Genomic DNA, 12,254 nt, shown 5'->3' with positions numbered 1-12,254 from the left:
GTTCACTTTGTTATAAAGCAGAAAGTAACACACCATTGTAAAGCAATTATACTCCAATAAAGATGATAAAAATAAATAATTTATGCCCCCCCAAATTAAATCTTTTTAAAAAATAAATAAATAAAAAAGAGCACTCAATAACATGGTAACTCTAAACCTAAGTATTTTCAGTACTATAGTAAATGTAAATGGATTAATATCGCCTATAAAGTGTAATTTTTTATATTATGTGCAACTAAACTTTTTTCACAATATACAGGTAAAATAAAGAATTACATTAGAAAAGAGAAAACATTCCATGTATTTAAAAACAATAAAACAGGGCTTCCCTGGTGGCGCAGTGGTTGAGAGCCCGCCTGCCAATGCAGGGGACACAGGTTCGTGCCCTGGTCCGGGAGGATCCCACATGCCGTGGAGCGGCTGGGTCCGTGAGCCATGGCTGCTGAGCCTGCGCGTCCGGAGCCATTGCTCCGCAACAGGAGAGGCCACAACAGTGGGAGGCCCGCGTACCGCAAAAAAAATAATAAAATAAAGAAAGAGAAAATTTGGATTAACCCATTTTAGTATATAAATTTAATATCAAAGTCTCTATGTAAAATTGATTTGAATAAGTTCTATTAGCCACTTCTAGTTTCTTTGTGATGTAAAATCTTTTAAAGCATAAAAATCAGCCTTTCTACATTATTCCATTAGACATACATAGAAGTTAAAAGAAATGAGAAGACAGAACAATCAACCAGGAAGGTGAATTTACTGAGGAACAGTCATTCGTTCTCCCTCCTCTTCTTTTCCTTTTCCAGGTCTCTTTCGGTTCCAATCAAGAGAAATCTTGAGAGTTCTGAGAATATTTTTTGAGGGCTTCAAATCACCATACCTACATCCTCTGCCACAACTACACACGCGGGAACAAAAATAAACCTCTGCTATCTACTCATGTAGGAGGGATTCATGCAAAATAAACTCCTACATGGAGACCAACAGGTGAGTTTTCTACCTGTTCTTTATAACGTCCTTCCATTATAGTAAATCCCACACATTATGAGGCAGAAGAGGTTATGTGAGCTTTTCAAATAAACTCCTACATGGAGACCAAAGGGTGAGTTTTCTAACTGTTCTTTATAATGTCCTTCCATTATAGTAAATCCCACACATGGTGAGGCAGAAGCAGTTATGTGAGCTTTTCCTTGAAGTCAAAATACTTGCATTCATTTCAAGTACCTGGTGTTCATAGGGTACAGCCAGGGAAGGTGCCATCCCCCTTGCGGGGGGGCGGTGAATGGGGTCCCACAACCATGCACCTCCTGATGTACACATTCTGGAGAAACAAAGGGCGGTCACACTGCAGTCAGCCTGTCAGGCTGTCGGGCCACTGGCAAGCCGACCAGCCTGGAAGTGCCCCATCAGTTGCTGGGAGCAAAACTCTGTCCCCCCTGTGAAGCCAGGCAATTTGGGCCAGAGAGTCAGAGGAGACTGGTAATCAACTCCTCCTCTCTGCTCACCTCCTTGGGGTTACAGCAACCCCATCTCCAAGTCCAAATCTGACCCTGGAGTGCCGGACTGGAAGTGGCAGGTGGGCTCTGCCGGTGCTTCAGCGCCCTCTGAAGGTTGTCTGCTCTAATGGCAACTCTCAGCCCTTCCTCCTCCTCCTTCCCTAGTCCTGGGGGCTGCCTTGGCCTCCTGCAGCTGCTGGCCTGATTTCATTCTTGTTTTTTTCTCCAATTACAATGAAGTGTCCTACAGAGGTTTGGAATCTCTTAAAGAAGGAAGATCTTTTAGTCAATACACCTTAACAGTGAGAAGTTGGTTTCAAGAATGAACCTGAAATACTATATTTTTCTCCTGATGATTCCAAGGAGAGACAGCTCAAGTTTTCTAAATCATAAGAAAAACCAAGGTAAATAGGATATTCTGAGCCAGAGATGAAAAAACAGTTTTTAGCACCCTCTCCTCATGTCATATGACTGGGATTTAAATCAATCAACTGCCACTGGTTTTTAAATCACATGACCCAACTTTAACTCAATCAGCTGCTTCCCTGTAACTCAAGTGACTTGGCTTTGAAGAGTAAGAAATGAAGAGGTATCCGCGGCATGTGGGATCCTCCCGGACCGGGGCACGAACCCGTGTCCCCTGCATCGGCAGGAGGAGTCCCAACCACTGCGCCACCAGGGAAGCCCGGGAAGGTTTCTTTTTGACATCAAGCAAAAAATAAATCACCAAGCTCTTTGAGTACAGGGGTTCTGAAGAGGGCAGTAGAAGGCAGGAATGGGCAGAAAAGACGATCTCCTCTGAAGTGAAGGTCGTTTTTCCAAAAGAGTAGGATTTAGTCTCAGTTTAAGGAGAACACTTTTAAATAGCTGGGGATCTTTTTGGGGTGCATGGGGAAGGTTTCTTTTTGACATCAAGCAAAAAATAAATCACCAATCTCTTTAAACACAGGGGTTTTTAAGAGGGCAGTAGAAGGAAGGAATGGGCAGAAAAGACGATCTCCTCTGAAGTGAAGGTCGTTTATCCAAAAGAGTAGGATTTAGTCTCAGTTTAAGGAAAACACTTTTAAATAGCTGGGGCAGCTCCAAACTGCAGTTTAGGGAACGAGTGCTTCAAAAGAACAGTGCTTTAAAAGTCCTGGCAAGGCAGCAAGAGGATGAAGAGTTGGTTTTTCATAGTTTTGAACACAGGAGTAAAGAAGCAGAGGCATCTCTGACTAAAGGGTTCTGAGATCCTATGGCATCAGTGGGTCAGTTGCAGGGGGCAGGGGTTGTGGGGGGCGATATTTCTCTCTCAACGTCTCCCAGGGCAGCCACCCCTCCCTACCCGCCCTACTCCCTTCACCCTTCCTGCCTCCACTGTTGGGTCCCCAGGGACAGCACTTCTTAAGCTGGAGCGCTCAGGCACCATCTCTGCAGTCTGGATTCTTCCTGGAGCCTGGCACGTTCTGGGACAGGAAGGCAGGTCTGCAAGGGCGCTGGGTTGCAGTCAGACCTGGAGGCCTGGAGGGGAACTGGAGCCGTGAAGCCCACCCACGTCCTTGAAGCCGGGGGAGGAACACATCCTCCTAACAGTACTTCTCAGGGCTCAGCGTGCTCCGCACCCGACGGTGATCCATACTCACTTGAGGCAGCAAGGACTGCCTCTAACTGGCCCCCTCGATTCTGCTTTAAGGGTCCTCGCACATGTGTGAGAGCACAGGCCCCGGATCTATGCACTCAGCTGAGGCCAGTGCTGCCGGGGTCCCTCCAGTCCCATCCCCCAGCCCCTCCCTCTGGGATTGTATCTAATAGAAGAAAGAGCACAGAGGAATTGGCTGAATTAAGGAACCTGGGAACCTGCGTGTGAGTTTGAAGACAGAGAACGTAAGGCGCAATTACATATTATTGGAAACTCTTGTGGGGTGTGTCGGGGGGGAGGTTAGGAGGCTGAGAGGCTGAGTCGACCTGGTGAGTCCAGCCCCAGGACACCACACAGCCCCTCCCCCCTTTCCCTGCCATCAGACAAGGGGTGCTGCAACACCAGCCGGGACTCTGCCCCCCCCCCTCCCTGATTCTCCTCCAGAAGAGCAGGTGGCCCCCCTCTGAGGGCAGGGGCAAGACAACGGACCAAGTCCCCCTGCACTAAGGCGTGACTGGAAGCTCTTCCCGAACAGCAGTGCTGGCTTGGAGCGAACCCGTGCACCGCCAAAGTTGGTCTCGTCCTGCACCTGAGGGACGCAGGCTATAAGTCAGCTGCCCTGGCTTTAAATCAATCAGCCCCCCCTTTAAGTCAGGTGACCCGACTTTAAATGACTGTGTGCCCCTCAAGCCTGCAACTTCAAATGTTGGGAACTTCACTTTGATCCCAGCACCTAACATAGCTGAATGCACACTGGACTAATCCCCAAGCCTGGCTTAGAGGCAGGATATAAGGTAAGGGGATGGGCGTGCACACACGGTATGAGGGTGTACTTCATGTACCAGAAGGGTCTAGGTACCCTGGGGTACAGCAAGCAGTGCAGGACGCAGCAGCTCCTGGCAAAGCTGGTGACGCACAGGGAGAGCAGACACAGCCAGGCATGCAGAGGTTCCAGGGCTGGAGCTGGGGCACAGCCAGCCGCGAGGCTGTGAAAGCGGAGGATCTGAGCCTTCTTGAGAAAGGCAAACCCAGAGGATGGATGAGAAACAAAAACCAGATGAAACATGGATTTGAAAAACACGCTGTTCTTGAAATTGGGGTGGGGGCACCCCAGATTTCAATCCTCTTACTCAACAGTTGCTAGTGCTTTGGCATTTGCCCAATTACTCATAAAATCTACTGATAATATCTAACCCATAGAATACTGCATTTGTAGTGGTATTGCGTGTTAATGTTTCTATAGTGGAAGAATCTTTTCTACAAGAAAAATGTACACTATCTGAAATAAATTTAAACCCCTCTTTATAAAGTACTATATCGGACTTCCCTAGTGGCACAGTGGTTAAGAATCTGCCTGCCAAGGCAGGGGACATGGGTTTGAGCCCTGGTCAGGGAAGATCCCACATGCCGCGGAGCAGCTAAGCCCATGCGCCACAACTACTGAGCCTGCAGGCCACAACTACTGAAGCCCGCATGCCTAGAGCTGGTGCTCCACAACAAATGCAGCAAGAGAAACCACCGCAATGAGAAGCCCACGCACCGCAACAAGGAGTAGCCCCCACTCGCCGCAACTAGAGAAAGCCTGCACATAGCAACGAAGACCAAACACAGCCAAAAATAAATAAATAAATAAATTATTTTTTAAAAGTACTATATCCTTCTGTACAACTTCTCTGGGAAGAACAGAGATGGCGTGGGAAAGTGAGAAAGACCAATATTTAATGCACATTTCTCATGCAGGGGCTCTGCTGGCTCAGATAGATTTATCCCCACTTTACAAAGGAGGAAATAATCTCAGAGAGGTTTAGTAATTTTTCCAAAGCCAAACAGCTACTGAGAGGCAGAACCAAGATCTGAACCAAGTCTGTTACCTTCAAAGCCTAAGTCCTCATCACAACAAAACTCAATTAATATTTACATTTATCGAATTACATTGCAACCTGGGGAGTTCTTGGCACAATCCTGCACAAGAGTGAGAAAGAAAGAAATAACATTGTTCCTAAAGTCAACCAAAATTTTTGAAGCAGCTGCTAGATGCCTGGCCCTTTTTGGGGTACAGCAGTGATCCAGACAGGAAGAGTCCTGCTTACATGAACCATGTAGTGGGGAGGAGAGACGGGTGCAACTTGGCTGAGGGATTTCACCTTGCTGGGCCTCTGTTTTCTCATCTGGAAAATGGGATGGGTGTTCCTCATTTCCTGGGATTGTCCAGCCCTCACATTCTCTGATTCCATAAGAATCATTTGTTTTCCTGTTTCTTTAAAATTCATTCAGGCAATGAGCTGTGATGAATGTTGTCAGCTGCTCCCCAAATCACTCTATTCCCACCCTCTTCCTGTGATCAGGTCTTTCCCCCAACATGACTCACAATCAATCAAGTCACAGAAGCTAAGGGGCACCCAGCAGAAAAATTCCAGCCCTTGTTTCTCGGGAGCTCTGAGGGCTACCTGCGAGGTAAACTTAACACACCTGGCACAAGGTGGCCATCCCTGGTTTCACATCAACAGGATCTCAGGCACAAATCTCCTTGTTTTTCCATTTTGTCTTTAAGTTACTTGTTGAAACAACTACACAAATATGACAAAGATATAAAATCAGGCATCTTCTGCCCCCAGTGCCTACTAATAAATGATTTTCTGCCACTTTAATGATAAAGATAGAACATTTCAGCATTCTGCTGCCCTTATTATTTGTCATTTTTATTGACATTTCTATTGAATACTCTTTCAATATTTTAACAAGGGAACATTTATTTAGGTTGTTCCAGACCCAGCCTTTAGTGGTAAAGGTTTTGTTGTTATATTTCTATTATGTTTCCTTTAAAAATCATTATCCTATTTAACTGGATTAAGTCAATTCTATAGGCATTTATCTTATGATATTAATACATAGAGGGCAGTAGTACAAGTTGATTAGACTTGAGAACCTCTATTAGCACAGTTAAGTATAAATATTATCTATATGTACACCAAAGTACATGCCGAGTGAGATTCTCCGACTCTTTTTCACTGTCTGCCCCTCAAGCCTGTGAGAAATGGAATATTTCTTGCCATCTCAGTAAACAAAGGATGTCACAGCCATCAGCACCTGCAGCGCTCCAATGTGAGCGGGCGGGCCCTGAGGAACTCAGGATATGCACATACAGAATGCAGGCCCCAGAGAGCTGAGGTGCATATCAAAGGAAGGAATTCGGTGAGCCGGACTCTGGCATCTTCCCAAACAAAGGAAAGCCCTGCATTCCTCACCATGGGAGAGCAGGTTCTCCTTAGCTGACGATCACCTTTTCACGTCCCCCAACACCTGCGCCACCCCCCCGCCCTGTCCCCTCCGCTCGGTACTTTAGCTCAGGGAGGAAGGGGCGCAGAGGGCCTCGGCTGAATAAGAGGCCTGCGAGCCGCGAGAGGAACTTTCGGTCGCTTTCCCCGCCGTCGGGAGGAGGGGCGCTGACGCTGCGGCCGGAGCCTGCCCCTCATTGCCCCGTGCCCCCTCAGGACGCTCAGGCCGCCCCCTCCCCGCGCCCCCCGGGCCCCGCGAGCCAGGCCGAGGGCAGGGCCGAGAGGAGGGGCCGAAGTTCCCCGGGACCAGACCCCGGCGCCGCTCGTTCTGCACAGCAGCGGCGGGTGGCAGCGAACACCTGCCCCTCAGAAGCTGCTCCTGCCCTGCCGCCCGGGCACCGGACCCACTTACCAGGCCCGCCGCCCCCACGACTGTCGCGGCTTCGCCCGCCGGGGCCCCTCCGCAGCCGGCAGCCTCAGTGAGGCCACCCTCCCCTCGGGCCCCGGGGCAGCTCCGTGACGGCGGAGAGAAGAGACACCGAGCCGGGAGCTCCAGCTCTGAGGAAACGCGGGCTCCGTTCTGGCCGCAGCGGGTGGGGCCGCTCTGCCCCGAGGCCTCCCGGGAGGGAGCGGGGCGCCGGGGGAGGAGCCGCCAGGAGCGCAGGGCCCCGTCGGGGGTCCTGGAGGGGCGGCCCGGCCTGGAGGCCCCGCCCACTGTGGCCGCAGCGCAGGCATTTTTCCTGGAATCCTACCCAAAAACTCAAAGATACACGGTCTACAGTAAATGTTCACAAATGATGGTTGCTGCTGTGCTTACTATCATATTAAACGTGTGAAATCCATAAAACACTTGAAGCTAAAAGTTAACTATGAAATTTTACCTTTCCTTATTATGTCTCTGCTATTCACAATTGTCGTTAATCAATCAGAGACTGTGGCATCACTCGTTAAAAATGAGCTTGTTAAAAAAATAGAACTCAGGCCCACCGGACCTACTGAATCACAACCTGCAATTTTACAATCTCCCCAGGGTACTTGTGGACCCATGAATAGTTGAAAGGTACATTTCTACCTCGACATGTCTTTTCTGTCTGAGAAATACACACATTTTTTCCAGTTTGATATAAATAAAACACTCAAAAATGCATATGCCATTGTTGAAACCATCATTTTATCATTTCTTTTCCAGATAAGTATAGTCTCTATACTGGATCACATGACATACTCTTTTTTGTACTTAGAAATAGAGGAAGTTACTTGTTTGTAAAATATATATATAAGTGGATAATGGAAGACACTCTTCTAAATTAAAACCAGTTCTCTTAATTTGCTGTTTTCTTCTTGGGTCACATTATGAACTCTGCCCGTGGCCACATGGCATGTGTACTTTTTAAATTTTTTTTAATTTCAGGGACTGCTGACATTCCAGGATATGGCCATAGATTTTTCTCAAGAGGAGTGAGCATGCCTGGACCAAGATCAGTGGGAATTGTACAGGGATGTGATGTTACAGAAGTATAGAAACCTGCTCTCCTTGGGTGAGGATACCTTGCTTCCAGAATTCCTTATCCAACCACAGGGTTTAGAGTCCTTCATTTGTAGAATGTCTCCTGGAATCTTCTGCTTCCTACAATAGGGTTTCAGATTGCAACGTTTCAGGAAAGATTGGGAGTTTGTGGGTATAATTTATCTTATTCTTTTAAAAGTGCAGCCTCCCTTTTAATATACTTTGTAACTGCTTGGGAATGTGTCTATATGAACTGTGTACTATATGCTTCTGTTATAGTCCTTACAATATTTTATTGTCTTATTTTCTGTAACAATTTTCTATGGATTCTTTGGGCTTAAGGTATATTAAAAGGGAGATTGCAATTCTGGGACTTCCCTGGTGATGCAGTGGTTAAGAATTCGCCTGCCAATGCAGGGGACACGGGTTCGATCCCTGGTCCGGGAAGATCCCATGTGCCACGGGGTAACTAAGCCAGTGGGCCACAACTACTGAGCCTGTGCACCACAACTACTGAAGCCGGTGCGCCTTGAGTCCGTGTGCCATTTATTTTTTGGAGAATAAAACCACCTCTGAGTGATTAAAATTTAGACCAGCTAGTCAAAATGCTTTATCACCTGTTCTTCTAAAACACTGATCAATGGAACAAGTTTTACTAGGGATAACAGTGGAATTGTATTCTGGAGTTCATGTCGGCAATATGGTTTAGACCTTGATGCTGGATCACGACATTTCAATGGTATAACTGCTATTAATTATCTGTTTGTTCAAAGATTAAAGTCTCACGTGATCTGAGTTCAGACTGGAGTCATCCTGGTTGGTTTCTGTCTATTGCAGATTTCTTCCAGTATGAAAGGACAAGAGTAATATGGCTCACTTTACAAAATGTCTGCAAACTAAATGATGATATAATCTACATTCAATTAATTTATACATACCCTACTGTAGAATAGGGTTTGTTACAGTGGCACAGCCTGGTAATTATGTAAAACTGTAACTTTTTTTTTTTGTTTTTGTTTTTTTGTTTTTTGCTTTACGAGAGCCCAGTAATTATGTAAAACTGAAACTTTTATCTGCACTGGTTCAAGTCCTCTTCCTAAGAATATGTTTATAATCAACAGTTTTTCACAACTTACCCAATTTAATTCACCATAGCATTCCTCATATTAACTAAATGGAAAATCCTAGGCTATATACAAATCCAGAAAGGGTCAAAAATCATCAGCCCCCATGGATTATTACAACCCATTGCTGAGGCATTGAAATTACTTATGAAAGAACCACTATGTCCATCAACATCATCAATTTATATATTATTGCCCCAATGCTAGCCTTAACCCTGGCTCTCACAACATGAATTCCTCTTCCCATATCTTATCCACTAATTAATATAAATGTAGGCATACTATTTATATTAGCCATATCACACCTAGCCATTTATTCCATCCTCTAATCTGGATGAGCTTCAGATTCAAAATACTCACTCACTGGAACCCTAGGGACAGTAGAACATACAATCTCATATGAAGTAATGTAGCAGGTATTCTATTCTCAGTCTTACTGATAAATGGATCATTTACACTTTCAACAGTAATTAATACACAAAACCACTTATGCCTAATTTTCTCCTGACCGCTACCCAGAATTTGATTATCTCCGCAGTAGCAGAAATCCAATGAAACCCCACTTGATTTAACAGAAGTAGAATCAAAACCTGTAATCGTCTTCAATGTAGAAAACATAGCAGGCCCACTCACCCCATCCGTCCTAGAGAAAATGACAATTTCCTTATAATAAACATTTCCACAACCATCTATTTTTAGGAGCATTCGACAATCTCTAGGTGCCAGAATTATAGATTCTTTCATCTTGTGAATATAGTTTTTTTAAAAAATAATTTTTATAGTTTTACTACCTTTAAACAAAACGTACTCCATTGCTGTGGAATATTCTTTCATAGTTGCGTGCATGGTTCATTTCCGCATCCGCTTGTGATGGCCTTCAGGTTCTTTCAGGTTTGGCTCCTGTGTTGCAGAGTCCATGTCCGTGTGTCCTGGTGCAGGGCCGGTGGGTTTGTGTTCAGCTGGGAGGAGCCCTGCGGGTCTGTGTGCACGGACTTCGCTCTCTGAGGCCCGCTTGTCTCAGAAGTGGTTGCATCCCCCCGCTGCGTACCAGGCTTTCCATTGCCCCACAGCCTGCTGATATTTGATACTATGTCTTTCATGTCTGCCATTCTGGTAGGTGTACGCACAATTTTTTCTTATGGTTTTAATCTCCGGGTTATTAGTGAAGTTGTGCATCTTGTCACATTCATGGACTACTTCTTGTTGTTTTCTAAAAAGTTTTAAAAAGTGTGGTCAAATACACATAACATAAAATTTACTATCTTAACCGTTTTTAAGTGCACATTTCAGGGTCATGAAGTAATTCGCACTGTTGTGCAGCCCTGACCGCCATCGTCCTCCAGAACTTTTTCATCTTGCAAAACTGAAACAGTCCCCATTAAACACTCACGCCCCATTCTCCCTCCCTCAGCCCCTGCACCCACCCTCCTACTTTCTGTCTCTGTTTCCGACTGCTCTAGGAGCCTTGTATGAGTGGATCAAGCACTGTTTGTTGTTTTGTGTCTAGCTTACATCACCGAGCACAACACCCTCAAGGCCCATCCCTGCTGCAGCCTGTGTCAGAACTGCCTTCTGTTTAGGCCGAATAACATTCCCTTGTATGGATGGACCACGTTTTGCTTCTCCATTCATCCGTCAATGGACACATGTAATATTTACATTCATTTCTCATGTCTTACGATATTTGTGGAATAACTTCAGAAAGTCCTATGAATCAAAAGTCATTTGCCAGTAACTTTTTTCTCAAACTTTTAATTGTGAAAAACATCAAAGCTAAGAAAAAGGTTAGAACACATGTGAGCTTCACTTGTGTTCAGGAATTAAAGCTTTACGGTATTCACTTTATTCCCTGTGTGTGTGCTATGTGTGTGCCTGTTTGCGTACATGTGCTGTGCATGTGCATAGGTGTGTGTGTTTGTACACGTTAGTGTGTGCATGGGCATATGCGTGCATGTGTGCTCATATGCTAGTGTGTGAATATATTTGGGCTGTGCACGTGCGTATGTTTGTGTGTGTGCTGTGCTTGCCCGGGTGCGCACGCCTGTGTGTTTGCTGGAACCACTTGCCAGTTGGCTGCAGACTGAATTGTGCCCCAGATATGTCCGCACGCACCTGCTCTAACAATCCTGCGTAGCCACGTAAAGGTCACAGATCTCGGGGATTGAAATGGATGGAGCAGGATGTCCTGACACAGAGTCTGTCTTCCAACGACTGTCACTGTCTCAGTAACATCCTTCACACCTTCTTTAAGCCCCATTCAGGGTGCAGCTTAGACCCGCATTACATTCAGTCACCTGCCCCAGGTCCCCTAAAGCTACAATGTCACAGTTGGAGAGCCCGGCCAAGGCTGGGGGTGCCCCTCCTGTTGGCCTGGCCTCCAGGCCCTGAACGTGGCTCCTGTGCTTCCATCTCTCAGCCAGGCCCCGACTTGGATGGTGCAGCCATTCCTCACAGGGTCCCATCGCCCAGTCAAGGGGGTGCATTCTCCCAAACTCAGCATCAGGAGTGCGGGGGTGACAGTCCCCACTGGTCTCCTTCATGTGAGACCCTGTGCTTTTGAAAGAGCAGGCGCCCTGCCCTCGGGGGTGGGGGGCTGGGGGCTGACATGGGGCCCACGATGGGCAGGCCGGTCCCCGGGTGGGGCGAGCCAGTGTGCAAGGAGTTCCGTGGTGGGTTCTCCTCTCCAACGGCTTCTGTGCCCCTACCTCTCCCCGTGCCTCCCCTCGAAGACAGCGCGGTGCCCGGGACGGGAGCCATGGGTACCGTCAGCCACCGCCCCCTCTACACGCCCACGCACGCACGCACCCACCCGCACGCACGCTCACGCACGCCCGCACACGCGCACACGCACGCACACGCTGTAGGGAAGCAGGACCTGAGAGCAGCGCCCTCAGCGGCCCTGAGCACCCCGCCCGGAGTGGGCCAGCGGAATGGACAGACAGGCTCTCCCGGCCCGGACCGTGCAGGACTGTCCTGCCTGGGCTTCCAGTGCGGCCGCCTCCAGCTGGAAGCCTGGGAGGCTGGAATCAGGCCACTTCCTGTCTGTCCTTGGAGGAGACTGGGCTGCACTACAAGAAGCTCCGGGCTCACCCCTGGATCCGGACCATCACGTGGCCAGAGAAATTGGTAACATTTTTGTTTTGCCTGTTGAAATGTTTAATGACAAGGATTTTGTTCAGTTTCCTGATGTGGGTGTCCAAAGATGAGAGACCCCATGTGTGAGACCTGTGCCTCCTAGGA

The 12,254-nt window shown here is 47.3% G+C and overlaps 1 long non-coding RNA gene across 1 annotated transcript in view; it reads right to left on the bottom strand.

Moving 5' to 3' along the window:
• The window catches only part of LOC129392625 (uncharacterized), an 85,622-nt gene extending 78,740 nt beyond the window's left edge, over positions 1–6,882 (bottom strand). Inside the window, exon 1 of the long non-coding RNA XR_008618822.1 lies at positions 6,796–6,882. This is a non-coding gene — a long non-coding RNA (uncharacterized lncRNA). The remainder of the gene's footprint in view (positions 1–6,795) is intronic.
• Positions 6,883–12,254: the final 5,372 nt, after the last annotated feature.

This window comes from Physeter macrocephalus, chromosome 12 (genome assembly GCF_002837175.3).
Source record: "Physeter macrocephalus isolate SW-GA chromosome 12, ASM283717v5, whole genome shotgun sequence".
In the NCBI taxonomy this organism is placed as follows: domain Eukaryota; kingdom Metazoa; phylum Chordata; class Mammalia; order Artiodactyla; family Physeteridae; genus Physeter; species Physeter macrocephalus.
Note: the sequence above shows the minus strand (reverse complement) of the source record. Positions and strands in the feature narration are given on the sequence as shown.